Source organism: Cervus canadensis, chromosome 10 (genome assembly GCF_019320065.1).
Source record: "Cervus canadensis isolate Bull #8, Minnesota chromosome 10, ASM1932006v1, whole genome shotgun sequence".
Taxonomy (NCBI): Eukaryota; Metazoa; Chordata; class Mammalia; order Artiodactyla; family Cervidae; genus Cervus; species Cervus canadensis.
Window position 1 is genome coordinate 65,920,352 of NC_057395.1, and position 15,423 is coordinate 65,935,774.

At 43.7% G+C, this 15,423-nt stretch overlaps 1 protein-coding gene across 2 annotated transcripts in view; it reads left to right on the top strand.

Annotated features, from left to right (window-relative positions):
• Positions 1 to 6,385: 6,385 nt before the first annotated feature.
• BPI (bactericidal permeability increasing protein) overlaps positions 6,386 to 15,423 on the top strand; it is a 46,944-nt gene continuing 37,906 nt past the window's right edge. Inside the window, exon 1 of one of the 2 annotated variants that reach the window (XM_043479389.1) lies at positions 6,386 to 6,502. The gene's annotated coding sequence lies outside the window, so the exon portion shown is untranslated. The remainder of the gene's footprint in view (positions 6,503 to 15,423) is intronic. The other variant, XM_043479388.1, reaches the window with a different exon arrangement.

Sequence of the window (15,423 nt, forward strand, 5' to 3'; positions counted from 1 at the left end):
GTTATTGATGTTTCTCCCAGCAATCTTGATTCCAGTTTGTGCTTCCTCCACCCCAGCGTTTCTCATGATGTACTCTGCATATGAGTTAAATAAGCAAGGTGACAATATACAGCCTTGACGTACTCCTTTCCCGATTTGGAACCAGTCTGTTGTGTTCCATGTCCAGTTCTAACTGTTGCTTCTTGACCTGCATACAGTTTTCTCAGGAGGCAGGTCAGGTGGTCTGATATTCCCATCTCTTGAAGAATTTTCCACAGTTTGTTGTGATCCACACAGTCAAAGGCTTTGGCATAGTCAATAAAGCAAAAGTAGATGTTTTTCTGGAACTCTCTTGCTTTTTCGATGATCCAGCAGATATTGGCAATTTGATCTCTGGTTCCTCTGCCTTTTCTAAATCCTGCTTGAACATCTGGAAGTTCACAGTGCACATACTGTTGCAGCCTGGCTTCTTTGCTAGCGTGTGAGATGAGTGCAATTGTGAGTAGTTTTAGCATTCTTTGGCATTGCCTTTCTTTGGGATTGGAATGAAAACTGACCTTTTCCAGTCCTGTGGCCACTGCTGAGTTTTCCAAATTTGCTGGCATATTGAGTGCAGCACTTTCACAGCATCATCTTTTAGGATTTGAAATAGCTCAACTAGAATTCCATCACCTCCACTAGCTTTGTTTGTAGTGATGCTTCCTAAGGCCCACTTGAGTTCATATTCCAGGATGTCTGGCTCTAGGTGAGTGATGACACCATTGTGATTATCTGGGTCATGAAGATCTTTTTTGTATAGTTCTTCTGTGTATTCTTGGAGAAGGAAATGGCAACCCACTCCAGTATTCTTGCCTGGAGAATCCCATGGATGGAGAAGCCTGGTAGGCTACAGTCCACTGGGTCGCAAAGAGTTGGACATGATTGAGCGACTTCACTGTCACTTTCACTTTCTGTGTATTCTTGCCACCTTTTCTTACTAGTCACCTAACTCAAGTGGGGACTCCATCTGAGAAAGGAGCACCACTTGCTGGGCTTGTCATGTTGCTAAGTGCTTTTGCATATTGCCCTCTCTGAGGTGTGTGGCCTGCCGTAGCTAACCCAAAAGGCCAAGGCTATCGTAATTATCCAAAGGTCTCCCCAGAGCAGCATGATCAAGGCCATACGGTTTAAAGAGACAATTAGACCACTAATTACAAAGGCTTTAATTGACCATAAATGTGCATAAGGGCCTTCTACATCTCAAAGCTAAGGGGAGTTAAGGAGGGTGGATTGGATCCCAAGGCTGTTATCACTGCCCAGGGAGAGGCTCTGGGCTAAATATACCAAGAAAAAGATCCCCATAAGTAAGAGGGGCAGGGAAGGTGGGAGAACTCAGCCTACACGGAGTTGGTAAGCATGTCCTAACCCGGAAGTAAAATAGTCTTGGAACCGGAAACAAATGGCAACACCATAAGGAAAATGTAACAGGTCTGCAGGCTCTGGGCCACCGCTTCATTCACAACTGTTGTTCTTCGTTGCTCTTCTTTTTACTGTGGATTCAATCTCTGACGTGATGTGGCTAGCAAAAGCCAATCTCTGAAAGTTCTCTTGGGACATCCCGGGGGAAAAAATTGTTGCCACCTACAAAGAGGACTCACAGTGACATCATCCAAAATCTGCTGGTAGCAACACAGAAGATTAAAGTAATAGGAAAAATCATATAAAACTGGGGATTCCCTGGCAGTCCGATGGTTAGAACTCTGCACTTCCACTGCAGGGAGCATGGTTTGATCCTTGGTTAGGGAACTAATAGTGGGAACTAAGATTCCGAGTGTTATGAGACACAGTAAAAAAAAAGAAGAAGAAGTAAAAACTGAAATCAGAAGCTATATTGTTAAAATTCAAATCTTTCTTAAAGGTTTTATGCAACAGGAAGGAGAAAGAGGAACTAGGTACTAATTGACTATTGTGGGGTTTTATTAGTTTGAAGAGTCTTCCCAGGTGGCTCAGTGGTAAAGAATCAGCCTGCCAATGCAGGAGATATAAGAGACATGGGCTTCGATCCCTTGGTGGAGAAAATCCACTGGAGGAGGAAATGGCAACCAGCTCAGTATTCTTGCCTGGGGAATCCCATGAACAGAAGAGCCTAGATGGGCTACAGTCCATGGGGTCAGAAAGGGTCAGACATGACTGAGCACATACATTATAGATACTGAATTATTATTCTTGGCTGCCAAAACACATTGATCAACTGGTATCTCTGAGGACCCTAAGTTCCATAAGTTCCATAAAGATTCATCCAGGTTATATGCTCATTGCATTCAAGACACCAAAGATCCTAAGTCTCCTCATCTTTTCCTTGAATGGGACAAGATTAAAAAACACACCTCATGAGGAGTCCCTGCCACCAAGGGAAAAGTTGATGGGGTTATTGAGGCCTCCAATGAGGATTACTGCTAAATATCTCAGTGAATGAAAAACGTTAAGATGAAACCCATCTCCCATTGCACTGAGTTGACCTGGTTCAATGGGTTTATCTTTTCCATGATCACAGTGACCCAAAACACCCCCTGAAGAGGTCCCATTTGACCTTGAACCCAAGGAATTATTTTAACAGAAAGTGAAAGTGTTAGCTGCTCAGTCATGTTGGGCTCTTTGCAACCCTATGGACTGTAGCCCTCCAGCCCTCCATGGAATTCTCCAGGCAAAAATACTGGAGTGGATAGCCATTTGCTTCTCCAGGGGATCTTCCCAACCCAGAGATCAAACCTGGGTCTCCTGCACTGCAGGCTGATTCTTTACCCTCTGAGCCACCAGGTAAGCCCTATTTTAACAGAGACCTCCCCTAATTTCAGGGCAATGCTATTACATTTTATTGGGACTGCTGAAACCATCCAAAGGGCATGAAAACTCCTAGGAGAAGTTCTTTCCCTGTCCCTTGAAGCTGTAATTCTTACCATCTCTTTGAACAAACAAATGGAGATGAAATTAAACACCCTAGGAAGTAATATAAGATTATAAATGGATCCACAGAGTTCAAACTTGTGTTGGTCAACTGAACTTTTTTTCTCATGACTGATCTCTCCAGAATTTAGAAACTCTCACTGAATATTCTTATGTTCACAGCAATATAATTATTTGCCTAAATTCAATAAGAATCATTGGGCATACTACCAGGGCTCTGGCTGGGACATCATATTTGAGAATGTGCATAAACATACATATGACCAGGTTTAAAGAACTAAGACTGAGTCTGTGGAGCCAATAAAGCCAGAAACCAAGTTCCCTTAAAACCAAGTGCCCTTAGTGAGTGTATGATTAATTTCTCTATCCAAAACTTTATTCTCTTGCTTGTCTCCTCTGACCTCAATCCCTTTCTGATCTCCTCTGACCTCAATCCTGTGCTAACTGAACACTAATCAACCAGAATCAGATGACTAAGATTGCTGTGGTCGATAACATCATTAATGTACTAAAATTGCCATTGTTAGATATCATCATTCATATACAAATTCAAGTTGTTTCTCCAAGGCAAGATGACCTAAGAGACCCCCATTTTATGGACCACCTGGCCTGAGAATTGTAAACAGAAGAATTCCTACTCCTGAAACTATGATTAAGAAATGTCACAGAATTGCTTAGATGCAAGTGATTTTCTACATTCCAAAGAAGAAAAGATCCCATTAAATCCAGGTTAACCCCTTATGTACTGATCCTAACATTAATTTCATTCCCGGAAGACTGGTGGTTATTCACTCACATTCCTCTGTTAGAATCCTAAAGAGGATTGGGAGGGCCAACTTACCCTGTCAGGTATATTATCTTCTTATAACCAAATTTTTGGCATTGTATGATTTTTCTATAACCAAATTTATTGTAATTCTATAGTTATACAAATATTTTTCTTATCTCGGTTTAAAAAAAGAAATGTCACAGAAATGTCTCAAGATGATGATCACTCCCAATTCCTTTTTTCTTCGCTTTCAGTACATCCCTAACTCAAAGACCAAGTCGGAGTGGATTGGAGACTTGTCTCTCACTCAGTTACTCAGTGTCCTGCAAATAAACCATTACTTTGTTGCAAACATTGCCTGTTAGCATTTGGCTTTCTGCAGGAGGGGGTACATGAGCCCTTGCTCAGTAACAGCCCCTTGGGAAAATCAGCCTGGCACCGTTCATATAGATTTCCCAGTAGCCTTACCAGGTGAGTAAAAAAGGTCAGGCCCAGGAACCTCAGGGTATTTGGAAGACCTTGAGAAAAGAGGAAATCATCAAAATCTATAGGTACTGCAGGCAAAGTAAGTGTTTGGCATTGCTTCCTAGATTCTTTTTTTGGCTGCACTTCAGGGCACGTGGGATCTTAGTTCCCCAACTGGAGATTGAACCCACACTCCCTGCAGTGGAAACACAGTCTTAACCGTTGGGTCACCAGAGAAGTCCATCCTAGCCTTTAAAAGTTCAGTCCGAGATTCCTTATGAAAAGTTTTAGCATATCAGACATAAAAGAGTATATGGTCAATCACTATTCTTACTGCACTTATATGAATAATAAGACCAAGCTTAATGAGACTAGATTTACTTTGCAAACAAATTAGTCTTACTTTGATTATCTCTGATAGAAAAAAGGGTGACTTTAGAGGAAAAAAAACTGTTTCAGTAGATACTATAATACACACTTGTGGATATTAGAGTCTAGCTCTGTTATTCGTCTTTGTGGTTTTGTTTTCTACCTGTAAACTGGACTGGATATGAACTGTTTACATTTTGTCTGATATCTGGCTCCAACTCTCCAAACTAACGTTTCCAACTTTTCTCCTTCTTTCTGACTTGGAATCACTGAGAACTAAAACTGCCCTTTCCCAAAGTCATGAAAGCTAAAGCAAAACAACTTGAAATAAACTTTAGAGAAATTACCACACCAGCTCATAAATGGAGGATCTTCATAGTTATTGCTGTGTGGGACACTCAGAAAGATCACCAGAGGCATTTAAACTGCAAACGAGGAAAATCTATTAGATCACCACTGCCTGCCCTCACTCCATCTGAAGATACCTCAAGCTCGGCATCCAGAAATCTTCTCAACTGATTACCTTCAAAACTCAGAATCTTTTGCTTCCATAGCAATGCCTCTTACTAAATAACCTGATGCAAATACATGCACTGTGTAGGCCTAAGCTGGAGAGCTCACCTGCATTGTTCAGTTCAGTTCAGTCGCTCAGTTGTGTCTGATTCTTTGCAACCCCATGGACTGCAGCATGCCAGGCTTCCGTTTCCATCACCAACTCCCGGAGCTTGCTCTAACTCATGTCCATCGAGTTGGTGATGCCATCCAGTCAACTCATCTTCTATTGTCCCCTTCTCCTCCTGCCTTCAATCTTTCCCAGCATCAGAGTCTTTTCCAATGAGTTAGTTCTTCGCATCAGATGGCCAAAGTATTGGAGTTTCAGCTTCAGCATCAGTCCTTCCAATGAATACTCAGGACTGATTTCCTCAACTGAAATAAGACACCACCCTTTAACTAAAGCAACTTGTTGTCAGGATTAAGAAACCAGTTCAATGAGATATGGAACAATCTACCAAATCAGGATAGTTTAAAACATATTTATACCAAATGGCTGAAGATGTTAAAATATTTCATGTGTGTGTGTGTGCTAAGTCTCTTCAGTCTTGTCTGACTCTTTGTGACCCTATGGACTATAGCCTGCCCAGCTCCTCTGTCCATGGGATTCTCCAGGCAAGAATACTGAAGTGGGTTACCACGCCCTCCTCCAGGGGATCTTCCTGACCCAGGGAATGAACCCCACATCTCTTATGTCTCTTGCATTGACAGGTGGGTTCTTTACCACTAGCACCACCTGGAAAGCTCAAAAATATTTCATAATACGACTCTAATCTTTGAAGGTATTGCTAGGGCTCCCAAATCACTGACTTGGTTTCATCATGAGGCCCTTCAAGTGTGAGACAATGGCCACGAAGTGTGTTTCAGACTATTGCCTATACAATTATTGTAGGCTCTGCTACTATGATCCTACTTAGGTGTGCAGTTTCCGGGTTACAACATGACTTATCCCTAACTTCTAGCAACTGTCTACCCAGGCAATTAGTTGATTCACCTTTAAATCTGTTGCCTCCACATTACAGGGTGGATTGTAGTGTAAACCTTGACAGATGACTTTTCCTTTTGGAATCGAAGTGTTTGCCTTAAGCTTTGATTACCCAAGCACCCACTTCAAACAGATCTATCCTGAAGAAGCAATTAGGTGAAGAGTCATGCCAGCTTTCCCTACTGAGGGGCCTTTGTTTTAGAGGTCTTGGTTGATTTCAATAAAGGACCGTTTGGGCCACCTGTTTTTTCTCTTCCTGCACTTTAAATTCCAGCTGTTATATTTTAAATTTGCCAATAGAGAGAGAGCCCAGGACACCTAAAGCCCTCACATTCTACTCCAATAAAAGCAGAACCCCCAGCTCTCACATGCATTCTCTCTTCTTTCTACTTGCAACCTTGCTGTGTGGCCTCAAGTGTGCTGTGTACTTTCCAGGACTTGTAAGTAATAAACCTTCATTTTTTTTCAAAGTTTCCTAATGGTTACTGCTGAAGGGCATCTTGTAATCATAATAAGAACCACAAAGGCTGTTCCAACCACATTGCTTATTGATAGACTGAGATGAGCACAAAATGGGCGGAGTGTCTTTTCCTATGTTTATGGATCATTTCTGCTTTCTTTTTGAAATTTCTGTTTGTATTTTTGCTCATTTTCTATTGTGTTATTGTCTGTTTTATTGATTCAGAGGTGTTTGTTTACATATCTTAGTTGCTGCTCTTTGGTTAGTTATATGTGTTACAAATATAGACGGTTGTGACTTGTCTTTTCACTTTCTTCATGGGGCCTTTTGATGAATGGAAGTTCTCAGTTTTCATGTAGTCAAACTTATGTATTTCCTTTGTGGTTTAAACCTTTTGTATCTTGTTCTTAAAAGCTTTGGTTAAAGAACCTTTCCATAAAGATGCTCTTCTACATTTTATTCTAAACTTATAAGATTTACCACTTACATTTAAATTCTCAATTCACCTGGAATGGGTTTTTAATATATGACATGAGATAGAGAATGATTTTCATTTTCTTCCTTATGAATAGACAGCTATTCTGGCAGTTTATTGGAAAGACCAATATTTCCTTCTGCATTTGCAATGTAGGTTTTGTTATATACCAACTTTTCATATATGCATGAGGGAAAAAATATTAAGGAAAAAGTAGAATGAAATAAAGTGGCATGGAGGTCTCTGTCCAAGCAAGTCCATGTCTATGTATTTATCCTAAAGGAATAACTATAAATGCAAACACAAAAACAAAAACTTTTGGCTCAAGGATGTTGTTTATAAGATGTAAAAACAAAACAAAAAGTCTACTTATATATCCAACAAGAGGGGATTGTTTAAATAAATTATTGTACATCCATACAAAGGAACACTGTAATCTAAGAAGATGTAGTAGGTTTTAATGTGGTGACATATGGTGGCTGAAAAAAAAAGGCACAACCTAAAAGTTGAGAATTATGTTTTATTCAGCAGATTTGCTGAGGACTTAAGCCTGGGAAGCAGTCTGTCAGACAGTTCTGAGGAACTGCTCTAAAGAGGTAATGGAGAAACCAGGATATACAGGAATTTTTGCAACAAAAACCAGGTAGTCTGAACATCAAAAAATTACTGTTAATTAAAGAAAATGAAACATTTCAAGTTAATGAATTTAGCAGTTTTGTGTTTTGTTGAAGTTTTTCATAGTGCTATCAGACAAACATAAATAAAACACAATTAGCTTTTCCCATGTTAAAAATAAATAATATTGCATACATTAGCAGGACCCAGAAATCCTACTCCCAGGTTCTTATCCAAGAGAAACAAAAACTTAATTTCACACAAAAGCCTGTATGTGAATGTTTATAGCAGATCTGCTCATAGTGACCAAAAACTACAAACAATGCAGATTACTTCATGTGGTGAATGACAAACTGTGGTATTTCCATACAGTAGAATATTACTTAGCAATTAAAAAGCACTACAGATGGATGGATATGCCTCAGTACTCTTGTGCTATAAAAGAAGTGAGACTCAAAAGGCTATATACTGCATTTATATGACATTTGGGAAAAGGCAAATGTATAGAAAAATAAAATATCATGAGTTGCCAGTGGTGGGGGTGGTAGCAGGGGCTGATTACAAAAGAGAACAAAGAAACTTTGGGGTTGAAGGAAATGTGTATGTTGATTGCTGCAGTGATTAGACTATGGGTTTATCAAAACTCAGAGATAAACACTAGAAAGTGTGACTGTGTGCAAAGTGTTCCTATATGCAAACTACACCTCAATAAAAAATGCAAAGTATAAAAGGTGTATAATACGTTTATAAATTAAAACAAGCCAACCATGTGAAAGCTAGAGAAAAATATGCTAAGAATATTTAATGACATGGATAAACATTCCCAATATTGCCAAATGAATATCCATGGCACACAACCGTGTAACAGACTTCATCTGCTTGTGTGTGTGTGTGTGTACATACATACACACATGCGTGCACACATGTACACACACACACACTGGTAGGAAGACCCACTGCTAGCTAAACACCAGAAATGGTGTCCCTATCTCTCTGAGTGGAGGGGTCGCAGCTGATCTTTATTTTCTTTCGTTCTTCTTTTAGTTGATTTTCCCACGATGACCACACTTTGTCCTGGCTCCTTGGAACCGCTGGAGTCCAGGGCTGGCTCTGGGAGCCTGGGAGGAGGCGTCCACTCCACAGCTGGGAAAACAGCAGCCCCCAGATGAACCCTGAGCCCTGTCCCGTCAATGTTTATTTTTCCTCCCTGAGTAGACAAAGCAGGAGCCTGCGCAACAGTGGGCAGGGGTGGGGGGATGTAGTAATTCAGACCCAGAAGCCCCCTTCAGTTGCCACAAGGCAGCCTGACCATCTCAGAGGCAGTGGCTAACACCTGTCGCCCCTTCCCCTTGACCTAGGCTCTAGTACATGAGGGGTATGGTCAAGAGGGTGTGCTCTGGTGCCCCCCACCCCAACTGATGTCCAATTAATCACTTATCAACTGTGTGTCCCTGTATCAGGGACTCAAGTCTCTCTGTCTCCGTGTCCTCCTCTGGTAACATGAGGATAAAGATGGAGGCTAGCTCATCAGGATGTTGTCTGTGTATATAAGTGTGCACACATGTGCAAACAGCTTTGAACAATGCCTGGCACCTAAGTCCTGGGGCAGATGATTAGCAGCATTGCTGTGAAAATCCCACTGACAGATGTATGAGCCTACTGGTTCCATCTCAGGGTCACTGTCCTGACACCCCCCAAATAATTTTTAAACAACTCAAGTTCTTCACTTGTGATTTAGAGCATTCTGAAAGGAATAAGCACCACCTCCTGAGATATTTCTTTATATATATATGTGTGTGTGTGTATATAATTTCATTTATTTATTTATTATTTTTGGCCGTGCCGGGTCTCCACTGCTGCTAGGGCTTTTCTCTAGTTGCAGTGAGCAGAGGCGACTCTCTAGTTGTAGTGCATGGGCTTCTCTTGCTTGGAGCACAGGCTCTAGGGTGTGGGGGCTTCAGTATTTGCAGCTCCCAGGCTCTAGAGCACAGGTTCAATAGCTAAGGCGCACAGGCTGAGTTGCTCCTCGGCATGTGGGATCTTCCTGGATCAGGGATGGAAGCCACGTCTCCTGCATTGGCAGGCAGATTCTTTACCACTGAGCCACCAGGGAAGCCTGAGATATTAATACTTCTCAATATTTTCCTCTCCTCAACTGTTCACATCCCTCACCACCATCACTATCAGCTTTTTGGAGGTCTCCCTTCTCCAAACTCCTTTAATTCAGCCAACAAGCACCTACTGTGTGCCAGAAGCCAACAGAGGTACCTGGGAGCAAAACAGATAAGAAATCTCTTTAACCATATGTAGATTAAGAGCCACCCCCCAGAGCTAGCCCTGCCCTAGAACCTCTATCATTTCCCTCTTTCTCCCCCACCCTCCCTTTTTCATCATTTTGCCATTCAGAACTCCCAAACCCCTGCTGCCCCCTCCTCAGAGAGTGGGGGACGGGAAGAAGCTGAGCCAGACTCTCCTTAGCGGGCAGGACTGGGCACCTCCAGTCATCAACAGCCATGTCCATTACAAATGGAGAGTTCCAGCTCCAGCCAGCACAGGAGGGGCTTAGCCACGGTGGCCCCATTTTGCAAAGGTCATCTCAATCCCAGTTGGATTGGCAGCAACTTCCGGGCAGAGCCCCACTGTTGTTCACTCCTCAGGGAAGGTACACCATTGGGCAAAATGTACAGTAGGCTCTTGGTGGCTAGTAGAGCCCCCGAAGACACCCTCTGGACAGATCTCTCTTCAGGGGCCATGGATGGTCAGAATCCACTGATGTGCTGGGGCAGCGTGTGGAGCAGGGGTTTGCTGTGTGCTTCTAGAGATCAGCACCCCATACTGGCAGAGCACTTTACCCCTTTGGAAGACCCCCAACTGGCCAATCTCCCACCCATTTTGAGCTCCAGGGGAAAGGCAATGGGTACAGTGGGAGGGGGCCAGGGTTTGAACTTGTCCTCAGCTCCACCCCTTAGTAGCTCTGAAACCTTGGCAACCTTCCAGACTCTTATCCTCGGTGTCTCCTTCTGTAAAAATACAAATGTTAACCCCTTCCTGAGTGGACAGGATTCAGTGAAATGTAATACCTGGAAGCATTTTGTTAATGCTTGTTTGCTCTTTTCTCTGAGAAAAGAAACCTCCACTTTCAGACTATCAGACACCTGGGAACAGAACCTGGGACACTGACCCATGTGGTTCTTATCACTGGGGTCACTGCAGATCCACACATGCACGCTTGTGTACAACATGCACACACACATATCGGTATTGTTCTAACCGGTGTTCCTAAAGGATTAAAGGAACAGCAACAGAAAGCAGCCGGGCTGATTGGAGCAGGAAAAGTAATGTACAGAAAAGATAAAAGTTTGTCTTATGCAATCACAGGAATCTCTATGCCTTAACTCTGAAGTCAGAGTGAATTAATCAATTAAAATTAATTGAGAGGCACACATAGTATTGGACTTCCCAGGTGGCACTGAAAGAATGAAAGTGAAAGTCGCTCAGTCATGTCTGACTCTTTGCGACCCCATGGACTCTACAGTCCACGGAATTCTCCAGGCCAGAATACTGGAGTGGATAGCCTTTCCCTTCTCCAGGGGATCTTCCCAACCCAGGAATCGAACCCAGGTCTCCCACATTGCAGGTGGCTTCTTTACCAGCTGAGCCACAGGGGAAGCCCGGTAAAGAACCCGCTTGCCAATGCAAGAAACATAAGAGATGAGGGTTTGATCCCTGGGTCAGGAAGATCTCCTGGAGGAGGACATGGCAGCCCACTCCAGTATTCTTGCCTGGAGAAGCCCATGGACAGAGGAGCCTGGCGGGCTACAGTCCATGGGGTCACAAAGAGTCAGACACGGCTGAAGCGACTTAGCACACACACATAGTATTATGCTCTCACAGCGCTCCACAACTGCTAAGAGAATAACCTTTTCATGTGACACCTCTGTTCAAAATCCTTTAATAGCTCCTGTCACCAAGGTTGTCCTGGCCTCAGGCTGTAGTGGGGGCGGGGTGGAGGATCTGAATTCTTTCAAAGGATCTAGGAATCCAAATAGTTCAGGAAGGTTTGTCTGGAAGCCAGCACACATTCCCCAGGAGGGTAAGAAATGCTCTCAACCCCACCTGCTTCCCTGCTCTCTTCATCCTTCTCCCCTCCCCCTAGGAATCTGGAGTTGCTACTCCAATTGGCTGGATTCTAGAACGCTGCTCATGGATTCTTGTCTGATGGTGGGCAGGAGTCTCGGGGGCTAAAGGGTGCCCATTTTCAGTTCTTCTGCTCTGTGCTATGTGACCAGTAAGCCTAACCCAAGCTCACTCTGGTTTTCTTCCTCTCCCTCTCTCCACCCAAGCCAGCCATTGGGATTTCTCCCACACACAGTCAGCCAAAGACTGGGAGGGGATGTAGGAAGAGACCTGCCCCTCTGCCTCTGTGTTCCAGGCCAGCCTCAGCCACTGGCCACTGGCCCAACTGACAATGAATCACTACTGTGCTTCTGAGTGTGACAGTCTGAATTCAGCTCCCCAGGTGCAGAGGGGGCCAGGGGGCGGGGAACTGGTCGGGCAAGTTTTAGTCATTTAGAGGTCCCTTAGCCTAACTATCAAATATCATCCAAATGTGCCCCTGAATCTTCATCTCGAATGTCTCTAAACCCTGAGTTCGAAAAATGCAAATTCATTTTAAAAAGTTGCTAGATTTGCAGTGGCTTTTTTTCAACTTACTGGTTGCAAACTTAACTATTATCACATGAGGATCTTCATACTTGGAAAAACTTAGGGGTCACTGGGCTCTGAGAACAAGACGACAACATGCCTTTGCTTACCTCCACCTGGCTTGCCCTTCCGCCACACACTCCATGGAGGATGCTCAGAGGTCTAAGGGGATATGTTCTTCTGCAGGAGTCCTGACATTTCAGAGTCAATTTCATCATGCAACCTAACAGGAAGTGCTCCTTCCCCTCTTTTTGAGGTCCTCAATATCCACATGCCACTTCTCAGTTGTGTGGCCTTGGGGAAGCTACTTAATTTCTCTGAGCCTCAATTTTCTCATCTGTGAAATAGAGTCAATGATACCTACTTTCAAAGACAGGTGAGGATTATTAAAAGATAATGTTAGCCAAGGGTTTGGCTTGGTTGTTGTCAAGGGAGTGGTTTATACCCTCCAAAGACAGGGCTGCTCTATGGATGAGGACTCTGAGACCCAGAGAGGTGCAAAGACTCATCCAAGTTCACATAGCCGTGTAGAGGCAAAGCCAGGGTTCAAAGCCTGGCCCCGGTCCTCACTGGCCACCCCTGATCCCAGCCTGCCCAGGTCTCCAGCCCTGTGTTCTCACCACTAGCAAACAGGGCCAGGCTGGCAATGGATTTTTCCTTACCAGCAGCAATCTCTGGGGCTGGCTGAGTACACACCTATTTCCCAACATGGCTGGGGGAAATGGCTCTGGGTGTTCCTTGGACATTTGGCAACTATGTGTTGCATTACTTCCTGTGATGTCCCTGGAGCTAGAGGAGGCCCAGCCTGTTGGAGCCAACATTGTAACCCTGGCAAAGCTTTTCAGCTTCCAGAGAGAAATGAAAAGTGAGAGGAACACACTCCCTCCCCTCTGCTCCCTGGGAGAACCTTTGTTTTCTGTTTCCCTTTCCCACGGCCTTCAGCTCTCTCCAGAAACTGTCCCTCCTGCAAAGTCACTACCTTCAGGCTCAGAAGTGGCCCTGCTTCTCTCAACCCAAGGCTGCTCCTCCAGGGCCAAGGTCAAATCTCACCTCCTCCAGGAAGCCTCTGGGGATTGTCAGGCTGTGCCTGTCCTCCTTAGGCTACAAACAACTTATTGTCTGGAATTTATGCTCTGGGCTCTGACTCTTCTTTCATTGACAATATTTTTTTTAAATTTTAATTTAAAAAATTGCTCGCAAGTGTCAGGCGAGTGTATGCTTCTCGGTTCTGTCTCGTCACAACAAAGATTTGGAGTGATGGACAATAAAGCCCTCGGCGTGTCACAGCTCTCGGGCCTTGGACAGGCCGTGTTATAGCTCTCAGGTCTCGAACGGACCTGTGTTATAGCTCTTAGACAAATCAGTGTTACAGCTCCGTGTTACAGCTCTATTTTATTTAGATAATAGCAGGAAAATCCATCCTCGAGGCGTAAGGGCATGTCGACCCAAAGACGTGAAGAGAAGAGTGCCCCAGCACGCGGGAGAGAGAGCGCGCTTTGGCTCCTCTTTTTATGTTTTTTCCCTCCCTCTGGGCCTGCCCTATGTAACTTGGGCTAGCCAGAAGTGCTGTTTGTTCTACCCGAAGTCCTCACTCCGGTCCTCGGACCTTGCTTTGACCTCCCTTTGTTCTGTTTTCGCGGGCTTTTCCCTTCCTTGTCTTTTAGCCACCGCCGTTTTGGACTCCTTTTTCCTATTCTAACTACCTAACACAAGGATCCTAGTTCCCTTACCGGGTTTGAACTGGGCCTACAGCCGTCTTAATTGCCACGCTGAGTCCTGACTACTGGGCCATCAGGGAATTCTCCTAAACTTTCAATTTTTATAAAATTTTAAAGGTTGTGAAAGGTTGTTGCTGAGCCATGAAAGATGCTGGGATGCTTGGCTTCTGGAGGAGAGGAATTCAATCTGGGACCAGTGATGAGGCTTGATCGCCTAGAAGCTTTTGTGTAATAAAATTTTACTAAAGTATAAAAGAGATAGAGAAAGCTTCAGACATAGACATCAGAAGAGGGCAAAAAGAGTGCCCCCTGCTAGCCTTTAGCAGGATGTCATATACCTATCAGCAAGCTGTTAATTAGAGAAAGGAGATGTCTCTAAACCCAGAGTGGCACCAGGCCCCTCACCCACAACAAGCACTTTGAGATAACACTGGCACCAGGTGAGTCATCCCTGACCTTAAAACGATTGACATGAATCTTGAAGAAAGGCAGGTTTCCAAGTAAATATGGAGATTCATTATCATAGATTAGGGGAACAATATATGAGTAAAACATACAGGTTTGTCGGGCCCTTATTGGTTGAACATTTCATGCAAACATGGTCACAATAAAGGACAGAAATAGTATTGACTTAACAGAAGCAGAAGAGGTGGCAAGAATACACAGAAGAACTATACAAAAAAGAAAACCAAAGGACTATACAACCCAGAAAACCATGATGGTGTGACCACTTACCTAGAGCCAGACAATCCTAGAATGCAAAGTCAATTGGGCCTTAGTAAGCATCACTATGAACAAAGCTAGTAGAGGTGATGGAATTCCAGTTGAGCTATTTCAAATCTTAGAAGATGATGCTGTGAAAGTGCTGCACTCAATATGCCAGCAAATTTGGAAAACTCAGCAGTGGCCACAGGACTGGAAAAGGTCAGTTTTCATTCCAATCCCAAAGAAGGGCAATGCCGAAGAATGTTCAAACCACCTCACAATTGCACACATCTCACACACTAGCAAAGTACTGCTCAAGATTCTCCAAGCCAGACTTCAACAGTATGTGCACTGTAAACTTCCAGATGTTCAAACTGGATTTAGAAAAGGCAGAGGAACCAGAGATCAAATTGCCAACTTCCACTGGATCATCGAAAAAGCAAGAGAGTTCCAGAAAAACATCTACTTTTGCTTTATTGACTATGCCAAAACCTTTGACTGTGTGGATCACAACAAACTGTGGAAAATTCTTCAAGAGATAGGAATATCAGACCACCTGACCTGCCTCCTGAGAAAACTGTATGCAGGTCAAGAAGCAACAGTTAGAACTGGACATGGAACACAATAGACTGGTTCCAAATCGGAAAAGGAGCACGTCAAGGCTGTATATTGTCACCCTGCTTA